At 45.4% G+C, this 21,570-nt stretch overlaps 1 long non-coding RNA gene across 1 annotated transcript; it reads left to right on the plus strand.

Moving 5' to 3' along the window:
- The first annotated feature begins 10,097 nt into the window (after window positions 1–10,097).
- LOC127753504 (uncharacterized) lies at window positions 10,098–11,226 on the plus strand. The gene is made up of 3 exons (XR_008012583.1): window positions 10,098–10,338; window positions 10,431–10,497; window positions 11,065–11,226. It is a non-coding gene; the product is annotated as an uncharacterized LOC127753504 (long non-coding RNA).
- Window positions 11,227–21,570: the final 10,344 nt, after the last annotated feature.

Here is a 21,570-nt window from a genome sequence, read left to right on the forward strand (position 1 = left end):
CTAATGGCTGTGGTAATTTCAGGTGACGTGGCTTAACCACGGATTAGCTTTGGGTCTTAACTATATAGAAAGAAGGAATTGTGTTCAACACCTCGAATCAGAGCTCCTTCTCTTGTTAAAATGGATGAGATTCCAGCTTGACATCTCACATGCAAAGACACTACTTTGTGTCCAGTTATGTTATTTCCAATGTTTCCTCTAGGATCAGTTATAAGCTAGTCTGGATTCTTAGATTTGCTCGGTAATGCATCCATATTGTTATCATAATTCATTTATGTATTGATTGGTTTAAACCTTGTATTTTGCAGGACTCGCAACATGGATGAAACAAGCCAAGAGCTTTCTTGTAGTTGTATTCATGCCTAACTATATTCATGTACATTTCCAATTTTGTAATGAACGAGTTAGATTACTTCCATTTGATCAATAAAGAGTGACCAACACTTTTCAATTATATATTGTGTAGGGTCGAACAAGACCAAAAAACCTACCAGAGGGGGTGAATGGTAGGAAAAACCAAAACCCAAAAACTTTTTGCGGAAATAAAAGTTACCCTCAAATCAATGAAGATCTTGACGTAGTCCTATCGCCGCCGGTCGGACCGCCCACACGCCGCCGGTCTGATCGCCACCTTGTCATTGGTTGAACCGCCTCCCTGTCGCCGGTGTGACCGCTGCTACGCCGCCGGTTAGACCGCTCGGTAAACTCCGGTCAAACCGTCGAGATCTGGATAATACGTATTGACGAAACTCTTGATAGTGGATCAACTTTGTTGTATCAATATGTATTTACAAAGTGCATCTAAAACACTCATCTCTCAACTCACGAACTAGGAACTAGGATTGAAACCTCGAAACAAACCCTAACTTTTCTCTCCCAAAAGTCAATATTTTCTAGCCTCAACCCCTCATCTATTTATACCCAAAAGTCCTCCTAGTACACAAAGTAGTGTAGAACTCCTATTAACTATAAAACTAAACCCTCCATTTCCAAATCAAATACAATTTACCAAAATTGTATTTTCCTCTCAAAATACTGCAGCCACCTCCAGCTGCCCAACCGAGTCGGACTCGGCCTGCGCGCTGCCTCCGACTGCCTCCCAAGCCGACACCATCCAACCGAGCCGACCTGCTGGCTGCTTGACTTTCCTTCCCAGCAAGCCAATCAAAGGCCATCATTCATCAACATACATGCATACTGCATGCATCTCTGTACCTGCACCCGTACAGCACACATGCATGCTACAATGCATGTATCGATCACACATGCGCATACACTACTACATATTCTTCTATCTGTGACGGGCTCTAATATGCTTATAAATAGCGGGCCGTCACAAGAAAGTCATCTCAATCGGGTCGAAAAGTGCCCGATTGAGATATGGTCACACAGACATATTAGATGGACATAAAACTTAAACCCGTCACGGATGACACCTATCAGAGACGGGCCGTAGTTTAGACCCGATTGAGATAACATTTCATATCTCAAACGGGCCTAAAGTTGCGGCCGGTCACAAATGACCATCATCTGTGACGGGCACCAACTTTAGGCTGGATTGAGATAGCATTCCATATCTCAAACGGGCCTCAAATTGTGGCACGTCACGGATGATGGTCATCCGTGACGGGCCACAACTTGAGGCCCGTTTGAGATAACAACTAGGCCCGTCATAGATGACTCATCAGTGACGGGCTATATACTTAATTTCTATCGGGCATTAACTAAAGCCCGTCACCGATGACTATTTTTCCATTTTTCATCTGAAATATTTATATTTGTAAGTTGACTATAGCAAAATAATTAAGTGCAGTATAATAATTCATTTTATGAGTCAAAATAATTTTACGGGTAGTAAATAATTTCAAATGAAAAAAATGTCAACAACAAAGTTGTATAACTTATCAAGATTTACAATTTTTAGTTTGGTCATTTTTCTATATAACATTTTTTGAACAGTTTGAATTTGAATTTGAAAATATGACAACTTCAAACAACATTTTCAAATATTAAATGATTTTAATTGAAAAAGTCATCAACAACAAAGTTGAATAACTCATCAAGATCTAAAACTTTTATTTTTGTTATTTCTTCATCCGACGAAATGTTAGTAATATTATTCACAAATTTTACATATATGTGTTATAGTTTATAAAACCAGATAAGAGATATGTCAATTTTGTGAACAATGTTACTATCACTTTGTCATATGAAGAAATGACCAAAATAAAAGTTTTAGATCTTGATGAGTTATTCAACTTTGTTGTTGATGACTTTTTCAGTTGATATCATTTAATATTTGAAAATGTTGTTTGAAGTTGTTATATTTTCAAATTCAAATTCAAATGGTTCAAAAAATGTTATATAGAAAAATGACCAAAATAAAAGTTATAGATCTTGATGAGTTATACAACTTTGTTGTTGATGACTTTTTCAGTTGAAGTCGTTCACTGATCTAAAATTCTATTTGAACTTTTCAAACTTTGAATTTCAAATTTCAAATTGTTTAAATAGAGCCAGATGGAGAAATGACCAAAATAAAAATTTTGCACCTCGATGAGTTCTACAACTTTGGTTTCGGTGACTTTTCCATTTGAAATCTTTTAATAACCCCAATTTGACATCCTGGCCTAGGGCTTAATAGGATTAATAGAATACTCATACCAACAAGTTACAACTACTTTTCCGGAAGCCAATCTCCAAAGAACTTTGATGTCTGGAGCAATTTTCAGGATGGGTGACCGACCCAGAAGTTTGAATTTCCCGCGTGGGTGCACACGAGTGAGGGCAGGGCTAGCCAAAAAATAAAATTTATTTATTTTTGGATTATACTCATCTGTGACCGGCATTAGTATTTTTTGGTTATACTCATATGTGACGGGCATTAACTAATGCCGGTCACAGATGAGTATAATCCAAAAATAAATAAATTTTATTTTTTGGCTAGCCCTGCCCTATAGTTAATGCCCGTCACAGATGACTCATCTGTGACGGGCTATAGTTGATGCCCGTCACAGATAAGGGTCATCTGTGACGGGCGCTAGTTGTGACCCGATTGAGATAGGTCATTCGTGACGGGCTATAGTTTGACTGGTCGTCTGGGTCAAAGCTATCTGTGACGGGCTTTAATTAGGGCCCGATTGAGATAGATTCATCCGTGACGGCCGTTTGCCCGATTGAGATAACTCTTCACATCTGTGACTTCTAGCCTGTGATGGACACCGTGCCCGATTGAGATGGGGTTTACTGCCCGATTGAGATGATGGTATCCCTTCTAGTGATACTAACACCAGTAGACACACGTATATGCATACTACGGCACTGTAGCACCATATACTTGTTGACGCTTTTACATGGTCAACACAAGATCACCTAACGATTTGCGGTGTAAACAATAGAGTCGCCAAAATCGATAGATCAAAATCGGTTAGTGAAACCGATTTCGAGATTAATTCACTTTCGCGGAATCAAGCGACTAATTTACAAGCAAATTAGAAAAGAGGATAAATATCGTACTTACGTGACGACGAACGACTAGTTTCCGAGCAAACTAGTAAAGGATAACCTCCTCGCTTTCATGGAGAAGCACGACCGTTTTTCGCGCAAAACGGTAAAGATTAACCAAATCCTAAGGTTGCTAGAATTCAGCCATGAAAGCAAAATAGAAAATAACAGAAAAGTAGAGAACGAGAAAAATAGTAAATTGATAGATTGTTCGGGGTCCATTCTAACGTGACCTCGCACTCTATCTCATGCTGGGCGCTTGGCCCTGATCAAATCAGTTTTTGCTTCGATTCCTATTTATTACATGTCCACCATTTTACATTCAAAAGCTCTTTTATCTAAGCTCACTGCTATCATTAGGAAATTTTGGTGGGCTGGCAATCAAAATGTGGAAGATAAGAAAGGTATCTGTTGGAGATCTTGGTCAGATATTTGCAAACCTCTCTCTCAGGGTGGGCTGGGCATTAGAGATATGTTACTTGTCAACCAAAGTTTGCTGATTCAATCAGCTTGGAACATCATTTCAAACCCCTCAGATCTTGTTTCTCAAATAATTCAAAACAAGTATTTTCCAAACTGTTCCTTTTGGAATGCTTCAAAAAATATTTCAAAATTTGTTTTCTGGTCTTCAATTTTAAAAATCAGACAACATCTCTCAACCTCCTCTATTTGGCAGCTTTCTCAAGGAAATATTTCGATTTGGAATCAACCTTGATGTCCTATTTCGGAATCCATTCATGAACATATTAAGTCTTCTGCTATGCAAAGCCACTTACCTTCAAGGTTCAACAACTGTGGGATGAAAACAAGAATTGGGACAGAAAAAAGAATTCAAGGAATTTTTGATGATCAGGCTGTCCAGGTCATTATGAAAATCCAGGTAAACAATGATCAGGTTGCAGATAGACTTTGCTGGAAGCACACTTCTTCAGGTGATTGTTCTTCTAAAAGTCCTTATAAGCATTTAATGGCTGCTTCTCATATGACTCATACTGCCATTCCCTCTTTAACTTTGGATCTTTTGAGAAAATCTTGGGCTGAAAATTTTATTCCTCCCAAAGTTAAAACCTTCATGTGGAGATTACTTCGAAATGCTTTGCCAACTGCAAATAACTTACATGCCAGAATCTCTGAAATTCAAAACTCTTGTGCTAGATGTAATATGACTGAAACATCTGTTCATCTTTTCTTTCACTGTGCTTTTGCTCGTCTTTCTTGGCATATATCCGATTTCAATTTGAACATTCAAATCATCGACAATATGAATTCGGTTCCAGACATTGTGGCTTTTATCCTAGCTACTTGTCCTTTTCCTTCTGCTTTGCAGAAACTTTCTATTTTGCTTTGGTTCATCTGGATAGCTAGGAGTGATTTCTATTTCAAAAAGAAGATTTGGGAACCTGTTCAAGTTTGCATAGCAGCAAATGTTATGGCTGCCAATTTCTCTCAAATTCTTGACTTAACTGCTAAAGATTGCCTTCATGATAACAATTACACAATGGATTATGGGTTTAACATTCCCCAGGGAATCAGATGTTTTGTTGATGCCTCTTGGAAAGATGATAAATTAGGTTTTGGGATCTTTGTTCATGATCCTCAATCGCATAGAGCTCTGTTTATTCAAGCAAGCTCTTCTATTCACACAAATGCTACTCAAGCAGAGCTTGCAGTTATTCTCTTGGCTCTTCGTGTTTGCAATTTGTTAAATTTTTCAGGTGTGGTGATTCTCTCAGATAACTTGACTCTTGTCAAGCTTCTTCGTCACAGAAACTTTGTTTCACAGCCGCATCACTGGAGCATTCGTCTGTTACTTCTTAAGCTTCAAGACTTCACTCAAAGAGATTCAGTTAATGTGGTTTGGATATCTAGAAACTTGAATAGGGTGGCAGATTTTCTTTCAAAAAAGGCTAGACAATCAACAAATTCTCAAGCAGCTCAATTAATCTGCCAAAATGCGAAGTGAGCATATCTCAACTGGTTAGGTTCCTTGTGGTGGAACCAGCCCACCCGGGTTCAAATCCTAGATTTGACACGGGTGCTCGCATTTATGGCTAATTATTCTTTCAGTGGTAGGCGACATACCCGTCGACAGCGAGGTGCCTGTAGTGATTTCGTCAATCTCAAGACATGCTGGCTCAGTCTTTCGGAGGTGCTCATAGGGGTAGGGTGTGCATGTGTGCGTTCATAGGGATGAGTGTGCGTACGTTGTGGCTCAGTCTTTCGGAGGTGCTCATAGGGGTAGGGTGTGCATGTGTGCGTTCATAGGGATGAGTGTGCGTACGTTGTGAGCGCCTGCGTTTGTATTGTGTTCTCAAAAAAAAAAAATTAATCTGCCAAAATGTAACTCACTCCTTGGTTCCAAATAGTTGCCCTTTAATGGCAGCCCTTTGTCCAGCTCTTTCAGCTGAGAATGATAAGATCCTTCATGTAATATGCTTCTAATGAATAAATTTCCTTTGTTCTCAAAAAAAACTTCCTCGCCGCTGCACGCGTTAATTAAAAAAAATTAATCTGCCAAAATGTAACTCACTCCTTGGTTCCCCTTTGTCCAGATCTTTCAGCTGAGAATGATAAGATCCTTCATGTAATATGCTTCTAATGAATAAATTTCCTTTGTTCTCAAAAAAAAACTTCCTCGCCGCTGCACGCGTTAATTAGCCTCATCAGATGGAAACCAAGGCCGAAGCTCCGGGCCAATCCTCATACACGGCTGTGCCTTAGCAATGCGAAATCATATGCTTTTGCTTCTTCGGATCAGCACCGGCGTACCTCTACTGCAACGATACACATATCTCCATTACAGGCCATTCACTATCCGGCCGTCCTCGCTGTCTTCCATACAGGAGACCATGCATCTACACAGCAGCAGCTCAGGTCGATCGATCAACTATCAAGCAAACAAGACATGGCTTATTTCCACGATTTCCGAACTGACAGAGTCAGCCTCCCAGCCATTTGCACGCATGCAACGTCTCCTCCCTGTACACATTAATTTGCACACATTATGTCCATAATGCACTGCTAATTCCTGTCCACATATATTCCAAAGCACCCTCAAGCAAACCCCTTAATAATTCCAACAAACTCAATTCTAAATAATTTGGCCTTCCCAGATACACTAACAAAAAGCCAAATTATTATGCAAACACATGCCCCCCCTATTTTCGGTATAAGTAAAACGTATAAATTTTGTTTTACCGAAAACACCATAAAATTAACCAAACCACAATCGTCCTCTCAGAACGATACTGCACACACGGTATCGGTCCTAAGCCCTTCCACAGTTGTTCTCTTAAAATGATACTCAAATAAGTATTCGTTCAAAGCATTAAGCTTCCTACCATGCATAAAGATAATATCTTCTCAAATGTTTCCCATTTAGTTCAAATTTTACTACTAATTCGGTTGTCCCTAATATCCATCTAACCGAATTAACTCAACTCCGGGCAATTCTTGGACCCAAAATATTTTGAAAACAACATATCTAAACTTAGATACATTGAAAACAACTCATCATATAGCTCAGCAATATAATACGTCATCCAACAAAGTATATCTAAAAATCATGCATCGCCGAACTTTTCAACCTCTCATTTAACCCGGTTTTTCAAATAATCAACCAAATACTCACTCTAATCATCCGGTCACTACTGACTCGGCAGTCCCTGATGATCCCCATGCCGAATCTCCTAGACCTATTAACCTATTTTTATTTTTACTACTACACCCGCTGCCATTGCTACATGATGGTTCGGCATCATCAACTAAACAAGCCTTAGATCCTGTTGAACTCACCATGGCCGAACCACTGCTCTACTCAAAGCGATGTGATACCGAATCCATTAATTCCACATGCAAATTATTAGTCACTATGAACCCACGCACACACCATGCTAGTGCTACTAGAGTACACTTGTGCAGAACAATACTATTCCTAAGCAATTCGGTACAAAATATGAATAGTATGGCACCGAATTAATTTCATGGGCACTAGGATCACTCTCAACCACGACGACTAGCAGCATCGGCTTTGCATTTGCAAAACACTCCCCTGATAACCTAATAGCCGGATGGCTGTCTTACCAAATAAGTATACAATTCAATTAAATCTAAACATTATCCTGCATAATAAACATGCATACCATCCGCACACACCCATTATGCACAAAACTAACATCGCTGCTAGAACCACACACAACACGCACACGACAACCTCACCACTAGACAAACCGGCTCGCATATTTTACATCCAAACTGCTAATTATAGCCGGTTTATCTATTATCAAAAACACACTCTACTGTCTTGATAACTAGAATCCTATTATGCCAAAGAATTTCCGTTGTTAATTTTTCCAATCAATGTATCTAAACACCGGTCCAAATAATGATTTAACAGTCCAAGAAAATGCTGAAATAGATTAATTAATCTATTGGACTATTAAAATACCGAAAGCATCTACACCCCTCACACCAACAACAACTAAACTTTCCAAACCGAATAATAGAGCATCTACTCGGTCTAAAATCCAAGGATACTCTAAACGGACTGATTGGGACCAATGTGTCATAAGCAATATTACTTGGTGAATATAAAACAGTACCAACTCCTTGCCAACCCACACAAAACATGACCGAAATAAATTCTAAAGAATAATATATATAAATACAAGAATACAAAATATCTCTAGCCCTTAACTATTTCGGTCTCTAAAAATTAATATCAACATTTATAGTAATTAGTCAATATGCATAACTATATGGTAACATCCCTCCATGATATAAAGACCCATATGACATCCAAGGATAAGAATAAAACCATGAAGGATAACCATACGTACCTGAGAATTGATTCCATGACATAGGTATCGGTGGCATAAGTGAAGAATATATATAATATGGTGGCGAAAGAACCTGATGATTAGATGCAAACTGTTGATTAGATGCAAACTGTTGATTTGGCGCACACCTCCTAACTCCTTTCTCATTCTTTGCCTCCACTTCAACTTTAACATCTATTTCATTCTGCACCTGAACACTTTCTTTAGGAACCCATGCCATACCTCTCTCCCTCAGCTTTTTTGCAGTTAGCTTGTGGAGCTGCTTCTTCTGCCAATTTGACAAGCCGTGTGAGTGTCTCGATTGGCTGCCATTACCTCCCGAGCTCTTTGGCGGATTCTGACTTGTTACTAACTCTGCCGAAGATGCCTCTCGCTTCATATTCACATGGTGTACATTTTCTACCTGTTGTACATGTGCATGCCCCCGAGGTACAATAGCCTTTTTCTGAACTGAAGCATTTTGTACACTCACATGTGCACCAGCAGCTAGGCTCTTTTCTTGACCTCTAGACTTTGGCACCCAGATTTGCTTCCTTGTTGAACTACCTCCCGCCTGTGCCGAAGACTTCTTCCTAGACCACCTAGACCTATTTCTTTTATCAAAACGGTCATCCTTAGCATATGACTTTTTTGGAGTTGCAAAATGCAATCGGCCTTCATCAATAGCCGATTGTATTTTCTGACAAAAAATATTACAATCACTAGTACAATGATCGAACGAATTGTGCCACTTACAATGAATTCGTTCTTTTAAATCTGGAAGCGATGGCATGACATAGTGATCAAGTAATTTAATATAACCATTTTTTACCAAATCATCAAAAATATGATCGCACATAATCCAATCAAAAGTATACTTCTTTTCCTTTAACTGACACTTTTGTGGAGATGGTTTTAAAGCTAAGCAAACGAATGGTTTAGATTTGCTATCTACCCATTCGGCTACACAGTTGCTTATATTTTCCTTATCAAATGATTTAGAACTATCCACTATATTAGCATTAGCCTCATTAATATTTTCCAATTTTAGTTTTGTGCTTCTAGCTCTAGATTGATCATAAGCAAACTGTCACGCCCTGAAGTTCCCCTCCTTGCTTTAAATTTGTTAAATAAATCACTTGAAGAAATTGTTTAAATTAACCTAGAGCTAATTCTTTAATTAATAAATGTATTTAATAATCGGAAATGGCATGTTGAATTTTTCTTGGGTTCTACATGTCAGAAAACACTAACATGATTTTTAGTGGAATTTTCAGAGCCTTATAAATAATTTTAACCAATTAAAAAGAGCATGTGCAATATTTTAATCCCAAGAAAATCCCTTCTCCTTTTCTTCTTTTTATTTTCCCTCTTTTTCCTTTGTTGGGCCGTCGGCCCACTCTTCCCGCGCCGGCCTTCCCTCGGCTGGGCCGGCCCAAGCCAGCTCCTCCATTCCCCCTCCGGGTCACCGACAGGTGGGGCCCACCTGTCGGCCCCTTCTTCCACCTCCCGCCGCCGCTCCCCAAGCCGGCGGCAACCGTTGCCGAAGCCGCCCGTGCCGCCGCTTTCTCCGCTCCACCTCGTGCCCCCACTCTACCCGCGTCCCGCGCCCACGTCGCCCCGCCCACTTCCCCACTCCTCCCGCTCGCGCGCGCATCCCGCAACAGCGGGATTCGAATTCGAATCCCCCACTGTCTCCCCCACCTCCCCACGTTGTCGGCGAGAAATCCGGCCGCCCCCGGCCACGTCTGCCTCCCCCCTCCACCTATAAAACGCTCCCCGCGTCGCCCTCTCTCGTTTTTCGCTCTCGCCGCCCTCTCCCGAGCCCTCTATCGTCGCCGCACCATTTTCCCCTAGCGCCGCCGCCCGCCGCCGACCTCCGGCAGCCGCTAGCTGCCGCTAGGGCTGCCATCTAGCCTCGCGACCGCCGCCTCCGCGATCGCCGGTGCCACCCGCTTCTCGGCCGCCGTCTCCCGTCGCTGGAATCCCACCGGAATTCATCCCTCCTCGCACACCGGTGAGCACCCCATTTTTCCCCACCTTCGATTGGCATTGCCGCTCACCATGGACCTTCTCCCTCCCTCTAACTCCTCTCGGGTCTCTCCTTAGGCCCTTCCGAAGCCCGTTCGCCGCTTGTCGCCGTCTGCCAGTCGCTCGCCGACCCCGTTCGTCGTCGGTGAGGATCTCCCCTCCCTTCCTCTCTCTCTGCCGTGCCGCCCGCCGCTTTTGCCGTGTCGACGCGCCTCGATGCCGCGCCGCCGCGTCGTCGCATGCCGCCGTCCGCCGTCGTGCGCCGCCGGTCGCCGCCGGTGGCCGTGTCGCGCGTGCCGCAACCGCTCGCCATAGCCGGTCGGTCGGCTTGGAGCCGAGCCGAGCCAGGCGCCTCGCTCCGCTGCCCTTTGAGCCACCTCCTCCTCCTCATGTTCCGCTGCCCGGTGGGGCCCACCCGCCGGCATCTCTCCCTTCCCCCTTGAGTCACTGACCGTGGGTCCCGCCTATGGGCGCCCCTGCTAACGTCAGCCTGGGATGCTTTATTGCGCAAAAAATGATTAAGGACTTTTCTTTTATAGTAAAAACACAGGTAATCTTCTAAAATTCATAGAAAATTCATCCGAGCTCCGATTAAGTCCATTCAAGTCTCAGTAAATCAAGAAAAATCTCTAGAATCCATTAAAAATGGTTTTGTTTCCTGTTTCAGTAGACTTATAGCATGTTTTGCTTGGGTGCTTTGTTTGTCGCGTAGATTTCGGCCGTTCCGTCGATCCGTGGTTTCTCGAAGACGTTGTGGTCTCATCAGTGCGAGAACAAGGCAAGTCATGCATTACAATTGATCATATTGTACCCAATTGACAAGTGTCCTGCATTTGTATTAAATGTTGCATTGATTTACAATATCATGTGGGATGGGTCCTCGTACTCAGCCATATATTGTTTATCTTATGCCATTGATAACTTGGGTATTAAAATGATTAGATGTTGGTTTAGGGAATGCTTAGCCATGCTTAGTTCAACTAGTACACAAAGGGGGAATCACATTAATGCATAGACTTTGATTATTGGCATAGCTTTGGATTAGTGTCACCGCAATGGTGTTAGTTAATTAAAATACACTACATGGTGGGCTAGGGGTGCATGGTTTTGCTAGTCGTGCCCATGGCGATTAAGGACTGGTTCGCGGGATGCCCTGGAAGAACTTATCGTACTTACCACAAGTCAGCGTGGGCAATGGCTGGGCTTGTAGTGTAGCTTTCCTCTAGCCGACGTACCCAGGCAAGGGTGGGCGTGATGGAGTTGGGTCGGCCGGGGTGTCCGGTTGATTGGCTTCCGGATTCACCGTGGCACGAGAGGGGACTGCCCGCTGCCTTGCGAGGAGTGGGGGTGAAACATGAGGTGTGGTGCAATTGGTTAGAAGGGGTTATGCGAAGGGTCTTGTCACGGCCTCTTTTTGGTATGTCGTGGTGGCATGTCGGCGCACGGAAACGTGTCGTGGGACCGTGTCTTGTGGGTACAGTTGTACACCTCTGATCAGAGTAAAACTATTCGAATAGCCGTGCCCGCGGTTATGGGCGGTTGACCAGATTCACCGTGATTAGTCTCAACCCTAGTTAGCTAATGGAACTGGTGTAGTTCAGGTGGTTGGTTGGGACATGGTGTAGCGTTGGACAATGATTGGTTAATATTGATTAATTTCTACAACTGTTTTACTGCTTTTAAATGCTAGCATTATGCAAATGAACCTCTAGCCTCCTTTGGTTATACCTTGCATCATACCTCCTCTTCCGGTATGACTTGCTGAGTACAGTGGGTAGTACTCAGTCTTGCTCTCTTTTCCTTCACACCAGGGCGGAAGTTCTTCCCAGTTGGAGCCGTCTCAAAGAAGTTGGTTTCGTCGTTGCTGTCAAGGATGCCTGTGGAATGGAGTCGCCCGCTGCAGGAGTCAAGTCTTCAGGCTTAGTTCGCTTTTACCTTTTCCGCTGAATTTGTAATCTTTTATATTTTTGTAAGACGTGGATCTGTATGTCAACAATTGTCGTTTGTGTACCCTGGCTGGTCCTAGACAGGGGTTTAATGCACATTCAGCTTAGAAATTCTGGTTCATGAATTTCTGAGCATGATAAGTTGGTATCAGAGCCTGGTTGACCGTAGGACATGCAAACTGGAAACCCTAAGAGCCCTTTGAAACCTTTTCATCTGCATATGCTCTTGCACTTGGATTTGTTTAGGAAAATTTGGGGTTCGTTCTTTTGATTTTTCGGAGAAAAATCTTGATCGCTATTTAATCGATTTCTCGGCTAGAGGCAGTCTAGGGTTTTAGTGAAGGTTTATTTGGAATTTATTCGACGGTCAGTCGGGAATTTGTTAGGTGATATGCACTAAGTCGTGTCTAGGTTCGTTGGGGTGCAATCTTTATGCGCATCATTCTTATCATGCATCAATTTCATGCAATAAGTTATGGCTTAGTCAGTGTCATTAGTATCTTTTTTTTGGGATCATGAATAATGTTCCATGCATAAAAATCATCATGCTTGGCTAGGTTCTTGAGTCATTTGTTGCTTTGTTTAATTTGGATTTGAGCATGCGTTGGTTCCTATCCCTCTGTCCTCTTTAGATGTCAGACCTGTTCTTTGATCGCAAGCGCCGCTCCGAGCTTCAGAGTCGCCACCTTTAGCCTTAACGTTTTCTTAGTTTTGTTTGCTTGCTAGTTTCTGTGTTTAGGTTTGTTGCTTGTGGGTTAGTCGGCGGTCGATATCATGTGTCAGTGGTATGACTGCCTTAATTAGGAGTTGCTTGTCTCCTTTTTAGTGTTTTAATTCAAGTCAGATAATTGCACATAAATTTATAAGAAAGATTAGTTTCTAAGCCATCTGTTTTCTTCCTTTCTCTTATTTCTACCTATCCCCCTCCAGATGGTGAAGACAAGGAATGATCCTCGTGACTCCAACGACGCCAGTGGCAGCGAAGAGCAGATCGATGGAGCACATACCAGTGGTGTATCTGGCAGCAGTTCATCTCCACCGCCTTAGAACCCAACGATCACTCAGATGATGACAATGATGATGCAACAGATGCAGCAACATTACCATCAGATGTTGCAGCAAGCGCAGCAGAACCAGCAGTTTGGTCCTCCACCATCGCACCTATCCAAACTGTTAGACTTCCTCCGTATCAAGCCACCTACTTTCTCAAGCACTACCAACCCAATAGAGGCCAACGACAGGCTCCGTGCTATTGAGAAGAAGCTGAACCTTCTGCAATGCAATGACCAAGAGAAGGTGGCTTTTGCTACACACCAGTTGCAAGGTCCTGCTTCTACCTGGTGGGACAACTAGGTCCTGCTTCTGCCTGGTGGGACAACTATGTGATAACCCGTCCAGCTGCAACGGAGGTTACTTGGGCAGAGTTTTGTCAAAGCTTCAGGAAGGCACAGATTCCTGAGGGGATTATGGCACAAAAGAAAAGAGAGTTTTGTGCATTGCAACAAGGAACCAGGACAGTTACAAAGTACCTGCACGAGTTCAACCGCCTTGCGCGCTACGCTCTTGAGGACATGCGCACCGATGCCGAGAAGCAGGAGAAGTTTTTGTTTGGCCTTGATGATGAGTTGACTAACCAGCTGATCTTCGGAGTCTATGAGGACTTTGAGAAGCTTGTGGACAAGGCTATCCGTCAAGAAGAGCAACGCAACAAAATGGACCGTAAATGAAAGGCAGCTTAGTTCAGGACTCCTCAGGGGAACAATCCGAAGCCTCGCTTCATGACGGGACAGCTAGGTGAGCCCTCCACCCTGATCATCCGTCAACACCGTCCTTACCACCCGAATAACTTCAACAACGACTACAACGGTGGCAGTCACAACAGCAGTGAACAGCACCACCACAACTCAATTCCACCCCCACTAATGGCACCAGCTCAATCAGATCTGCCAGCTATGCTGGCTCAGTCAGAACAGCACAAGGAGTCTGCAATAAAGCCAAGACCCTGCTTCAACTGTGGCAAGCACGGTCACTTTGCTGGCAAGTGTGCGAAGCTGAAGCGCGCTGGACCCAGGTTCATCCTGGCTTGCGTCAATCATGCATCTACAGAGGAGGCACAAACAGCACCAGAGGTCGTGTTGGGCACGTTTCCAGTGAACTCATATCCGGCAATAGTTCTTTTTGATTCAGGTGCAATGCATTCTTTCATTTCCAAGAAGTTTGCTGGGACACATGGATTATCAGTAGTGGAACTTAAAACACCGATGCGGGTTCATACCCCTGGAAGTGACATGAAGACAACACACTACTACCCCTCAGTGACTGTAGAGATCAAAAGATCACAATTTCTATCCGACCTCATCCTTCTCAAATCCAAAGACCTTGATGTCATTCTCGGGATGGATTGGTTGACCAGACACAAGGGAGTGATTGACTGCGCCAGTCGTACCATCGCCCTAACCAACGACAAAGGAGAGAAGATCACCTTTCATTGTCTAGTGCCACAGAAGTCTATAGTAAGTCTGAATTAGGCTGCTACTGAGGATCAGACAGAAATAGTGGAGAAAAGTCCCAAGAAGTTGGAGGATATTCCCATAGTACAAGAGTATCTTGAAGTGTTTCCTGAAGACCTCACTACCATCGCCATGCCACCCAAGAGAGAGATCGAGTTCCGAATTGATTTGGCACCCGGAACTGCTCTAATTTACAAGAGGCCATACAGAATGGCAGCTAATGAGCTAGCAGAGGTCAAGAAGCAGGTTGATGAACAGCTGCAGAAAGGGTACATCCGACCGAGTACTTCGCCTTGGGGTGCTCCGGTCATTTTTGAGGAGAAGAAGGACAAGACGAAGAGGATGTGCGTGGATTATCGCGCCCTTAATGAGGTCACAATCAAGAACAAATATCCATGGCCAAGAATTGATGACCTTGATCAGTTAAAAGGAGCTAAAGTGTTTTCCAAGATAGACCTGCGATCAGGCTATCACCAGTTGAGAATCCGAGAAGAGGATATTCCCAAGACAGTCTTCACCACTCGGTTTGGGTTGTTTGAGTGCACGGTTATGTCATTCGGACTCACCAATGAACCGACCTTCTTCATGAACTTGATGAACAAAGTGTTTATGGAGTTTCTTGATAAGTTTGTAGTGGTGTTCATTGACGACATACTTATCTATTCAAATTCTGAAGAAGAACATGAGCAACACCTCCGTCTGGTACTCGAGAAATTGAAGGAGCACCAGTTATATGCCAAGTTCAGCAAGTGTGACTTCTGGTTATCGGAGGTCAAATTTCTTGGTCACATCATTACTGCTCAAGGTGTGGCAGTGGATCCGTCGAATGTGGAGCCAGTCACTAAGTGGACCTCACCAAAGACAGTTTCTCAGATCCGGAGTTTTCTTGGACTTGCGGGCTATTACCGTCGGTTCATTGAAAATTTCTCTAAGATTGCCAGGCCCATGACTCAGTTTCTGAAGAAAGATGAAAACTTCAAGTGGTCAGCTGAGTGTAACCAAAGTTTTGAAGAACTCAAGAAAAGGTTAGTATCTGCACCAGTTCTAATTCTGCCAGACCAGACGAAAGACTTCTAGGTCTATTGTGATGCATCTCGCCAAGGGCTGGGATGTGTGTTGATGCAAGAAGGCAGAGTGGTCGCATATGCCTCGCGGTAGTTGCGTCCACATGAGAGCAATTATCCTACTCATGACCTTGAGTTGGCAGTAGTGGTTCATGCTTTGAAAATCTGGCGGCACTATCTTATTGGGAACCGCTGTGAAGTCTACACTGATCACAAGAGTCTGAAGTATATCTTCACTCAGCCTGACTTGAACCTCCGACAACGAATATGGTTGGAGCTAATAAAATATTATGACATGGGGATACACTATCATCCAGGCAAAGCAAATGTGGTGGCAGATGCTCTGAGCAGAAAGAGCTATTGCAATACCCTATGTATTGAAGGCATGTGTGATGAATTGCAGCAAGACCTTGAGCGTCTAAACTTGGGTACGTGGCTGCCCTAGAGGCACGGACTACGCTCGTGGATCAAGTCAGAGCAGCTCAGGTAAATGATCCTGAAATAGCTGAGCTGCAAAAGAATATGAGGGTTGGAAAAGCCTGAGATTTTCAGGAGGATGAGCACGGCACAATCTGGTTGGGAGAAAGATTGTGCGTACCTAAAGACAAAGAGTTGAAAGACCTAATACTCACAGAGGCCCATCAGACTCAATATTCAATTCATCCCGGCAGTACTAAAATATACCAGGACCTCAAAGAGAAATTATGGTGGGCCAACATGAGAAGAGAAATTGCCGAATTCGTTGCACTCTACGATGTTTGTCAGCGAGTCAAAGCAGAACACCAGAGACTGCAGGATTGCTACAACCTCTTCAGATCCCGGAATGGAAATGGGAAGAGATTGGAATGGATTTCATCACCGGTCTGCCCAGGACGTTATCGGGGCACGATTCAATCTGGGTAGTCATGGATCGACTCACCAAAGTTGCTCATTTCATTCCAGTGCACACTACCTATACTGGGAAAAGATTGTTAGGCTCTACCTTTCAAGAATCATGTGTTTGCATGGGGTGCCTAAGAAGATAGTATCTGATCGAGGAAGTCAATTCACTTCAAAGTTCTGGCAGAAACTGTAAGAAGAACTGGGGACTCGTTTAAATTTCAGCACGGCTTATCATCCGCAAACTGATGGTCAGACCAAGCGAGTCAATCAAATATTGGAAGATATGTTGCGAGACTGTGCAGTTGACTTTGGTGGAGCTTGGGATAAAAGTCTGCCTTATGCAGAATTCTCTTACAACAACAGCTATCAGGCCAGTTTGCAAATGGGTCCGTTCGAAGCGTTGTATGGTCGTAAATGCCGCACACCTCTCTTCTGGGATCAGACAGGAGAATGCCAACTATTTGGAACAGAAGTGCTAACCGAGGCAGAGGAAAAAGTCAGAATCATCAGGGAAACGCTTTGTGGGACTATACAGAATCTTGGAACGTAGAGGTGAAGTCGCTTACCAGCTTGAGCTTCCCTCCAACATGCTTGGAATTCATAATGTTTTCCACATCTCTCAGTTGAAGAAATGTTTGAGAGTTCCTGAGGAACAGGCAAGTCCGGATCACATTGAAATTCAGGAAGATCTGACGTATGTGGAGAAGCCAACTCGGATCCTTGAAACCAGTGAGAGAAGGACCAGAAATAAAGTAACCAAATTTTGCAAAGTTCAGTGGAGCCATCACTCAGAGGAAGAGGCCACCTGGGAAAGAGAACATGAGTTGAAGGCTGCCCATCCGCACCTCTTCGCCACCTCTTCCGAATCTCGGGGTCGAGATTCCGTTTAAGGGGGATAGGTTTGTCACGCCCTGAAGTTTTCCCCTTCTTCTTTCTTTGAAAATTGTTAAATAAATTGTCCGAAGAAATTGTTCTAATTAACCTAGAGTTAAATCCCTAATTAATAAATGCAATTAATAATTGGAATCGGCGTGGTGGAATTTTTCTTGAGTTCCCCATGCTCCAATACATTAACAAGATTTTTATTGGAATTTTCAGAGCCTTGGAAATAATTTTAACCAATTAAAAATGAGCAGGCGCAATATTTTAATCCGAGGAAAATCCTTTTCCTTTTTCTCTTTTCTTTTCCTTCCTTTTTTCTCTTGATGGGCTGTCGGCCCATCTCTCTCCCGCGCCCCCTCCCTCTTGCTGGGCCGGCCCAAGCCGCCTCCTTCCTCTCCCCGGGTCACCGACAGGTGGGGCCCACCTGTCGGCCCCGTCTTCCTCCTCCAGCCGGCGGCAACCGCCGCCGCCGCCGCCATTTCCCACCTTTCTCCGCGCCCCCACTCCGCCCTCACCTCGCATCCACGTCGCCGCCCTCTCCCCCGCATCTCCCGCACGCGCGCGCGCGCCCGCAAGTAGTGGGGGATTTGAAATCCCCCAACACCCCCTCTCTCTCTCCCTCCACTCCCCACATCGCCGACCAAATAGGGGCCATCCCTGGCTGTTTTCGCCCCTCAAGCGCCCAAAAAAATCCTTCCCCGAGCTCTCTCTCTCGCTTCCCCCATTCACCGTCCTCTCCCACGCCCCCTACTGCCGTCGCGCCGCGCTCGCCGAGCTCCGCCGCCGCTGCCCATCTCCGGCCACATGCCGCCGCTGCTAGGGCCACTGCCGCTAGCTCCGCCGCCGCGAGAGCTACATCGGCCACCGCTCGCCTGCCGTGCACCGTCGCCGTACCGCTCTCCCCACGCGTTGCCGCGTACCGCCGCCTCCGGCAGCCGCTAGCCGCCGCTAGGGCCGTCGTAGAGCCTCGCCACCACCGCCTTCGCGATCCCCGGTGCCGTCCGCTCCTCATCTGCCGCTCAGTTGCCGCAAATCGCTGCCAGAGCCCCTTTTCCCTCGTGTTGCCGATGAGAATTCCCTCCCCTCCCACTCCGGCCGACATTGGCGATCGCCGTGGACTTCCTTCCTCTATTCCTAACCCCTGTCTTTTTCTCCTAGGGTGTCGTCGCTGCTCGTCGGGCCGTCCGTTCGCCGGCCGTTGCCGCCGCTTCCATCCTCTACTCCGGTCGCCGCCGACCCTCCGGTAAGGAGCCCCTCTCCTCCCTCCTTCCCTCTCTCCTGCGCGCGCCGCCGCTTTCCGCGCGCTCGCCATCGCCTTCGGCCGCCGCCGCTGGCCTATGCGCCATCCGCCGCCGCCTCCCGCGCCGCCGCCTCCTGCGCCGTCGCCTGCCGTCGCCGCTTGCCGCCGCCGCCGCACCCTCATGGCCGGCCGGCCGGCTTTGTGCCGAGCCGAGCTGTGCTAAGCCGCCGCCCGCACCGTCCGATCGGCCTCAGGCCGATCCGGACCGTCGGTCCCGTGGACCCGCGGTGGACCACCCGCGTGGTCCTGGTCCACGGTGGATCGGCCGTCTTGTGCCGTTGACATGCGGGGCCCGCCTGTCGGCGCTTCCCCCCTTGCTGACGTCAACCTGGGATTTATTGCGCAATAATTAATTAAGGCCTTTTCTTTATTAGTAAAAACACAGTTTATCTTCTGAAATTCATAAGTAATTCATCCGAGCTCCGTTTAAGTCCATTCAAGTCTCAGTAAATTCATAAAAACCCCTAGAATCCATTAAAAATGGTTTTGTTTCCTGTTTCAGTAGTCTTATAGCATGTTTTGCTTGTGTGCTTTGTTTGTCGCGTAGATTTCGGCCGTTTCGTCGATCCACGGTTCCACGAAGTCGTTGCTGTGGGCTCATCAGTGCGAGAGCAAGGCAAGTCATGCTTTACATTTGATCATATTGTTTTCAATTTACAAATATCCCGCATTTCTATTAAATGTTGCATTCTTTTACAATGTCATGTGGGATGGGTCCTATTACTCAGCCATACATTGTTTACCCTATGCCATTGATAACTTGGGTATCAAAATAACTAGATGTTGGTTTAGGAAATGCTTATCCATGCTTAGCTCAACTAGTACACAAATGGGATCACATTATTACATAGACTTTGACTATTACCATAGCTTTGGATTGGTGCCACCGCAATGGTTTTAGTTAAATAAAATACACTGAATGGTGGGCTGTGGGTGCATGGTTTTGCTGGTCGCACCCATGACAATTAAGGACCGGTTCACGGGAAACCCTGGGAGACTTACCGTGCTTACCACAAGCGGGATTGGGTTACTGCTTGATCTGAAGTATAGCTCGACCCTTTCCTAGGCACTGGTGGTGAGGGTGGGCGTGATGGAGTTGGGTCGGCTGGGGTGTCCGGTTGTCCAGCTGCCGGATTCACCGCGGCGCAAGAGGGGACCTCCCACTACCCGTTGGGGGTGAGGGTGAAACCTTAGCGTGGTGTGGGTGGTTAGGGGAGGGTTATGCGGAGGGTCTTGTCATGATTTCCCCCTTTGTAGTATCATGGTGATACTTCGGGCCATAGCAACATGTGTGGAATCGTGTCTTGTGGGTACAGTTGTACACCTCTAGCCAGAGTAAAACTATTCAAATAGCCGTGCCCGTGGTTATGGGCGATCAACCAGATTCACCGTGATTAGTCTCATCCCTAGTTTAGCTTAATGAACTGGTGTAGTTCAGGTGGTTGGTTGGGCCTGTTGCAACGTGGTGTAGTGTTGGACAGTGATTGGTTAATATTGCTTAATTACTACAACTATTTTACTGCTTTCAACTTCTGTTTTTAAATGCCTGCTTTATTGCAAATGAACCCTTAGCCTCCTTTGGTTATATCCTGCACCATACCTCCTCTTCCGGTGTGACTTGCTGAGTACAGTGGGTAGTACTCAGTCTTGCTCTCTTTTCCCCCACACCAAAGTTGAAGATCTTCCTAGTGGGAGCTGTCCTGTTGAAGTTGGTTTCGTCGCTGCCGTCAAGGATAGCCTGTGGAGTGGAGTCGCCCCGCTGCAGAAGTCAAGCTTCCAAGTTTAGTTCGTTTTATCTTTTTCCACTGCATGTGTAATCTTTTCTATTTTTGTAAGACGTGGATCTGTATGTCAACAATTGTCGTTTGTGTACCCTGGTTGGTCCTGGACAGGGATTTAATGCACATTCATCTTAGAAATTCTGGTTCGTGAATTTCTGGGCGTGACACTTTTCCAGGTGGAGCTCCCACAGTTGAGCCCGTCGGCGCTGGTCTGGATTGCTATCTCCGACTGGGCGTGCCGGACTTCTGGGTTTGAGCCTAGCGCCGAACTCTTTGGTGCCATATTCTTCGCCACCGTGAATTCGAAGATGGTGATTACCCCGGCTGGAACGAAGAAGACAGTGTTCGGGAGCGTAAACTTTAATATTCGCCCGAGCGGTTCGATCTCTGGCCGGTGAACGCCGCCATGTCGAAGTAGGACCGCCATTGGATGGCGAGGTGGTTTTACCACACCATCCCCTTCGAGGTTGGTTCTGACTCCGCGAAAGCCCTTCGGTGCCGGCGCAGGGCGATTGCGCCGAACCGAAAACCCAAGATCACCGTGGACGGTGCTATGGAGGCGCGGTTCCCTCTACTGCGTAAGGTCTGCTCCCGCCTTAGCTGCCGTGACTTGGTGGAAGAATTCTGCATGCTTCGCATCTTTCCCCTCTCCCAGTCGTGGCAAGTCACAGTTGAGCAAGGCGAAGAGGTTGATGGTTTGCCGAAGTTGGTTCCCCCTGAAGGGACGAATGGTAAGACTGCTCTTTGTTATTTTGCTTTGTTCAACACTTAATGTGGCTACACCCTTTATTTTTGTAGTGTTGATCCTCGACCAGGCTGACGCCGAAGCCCGTAGGATGATCGGCGACGTGTC

This window comes from Oryza glaberrima, chromosome 10 (assembly GCF_000147395.1).
Source record: "Oryza glaberrima chromosome 10, OglaRS2, whole genome shotgun sequence".
Classification (NCBI taxonomy): Eukaryota; Viridiplantae; Streptophyta; class Magnoliopsida; order Poales; family Poaceae; genus Oryza; species Oryza glaberrima.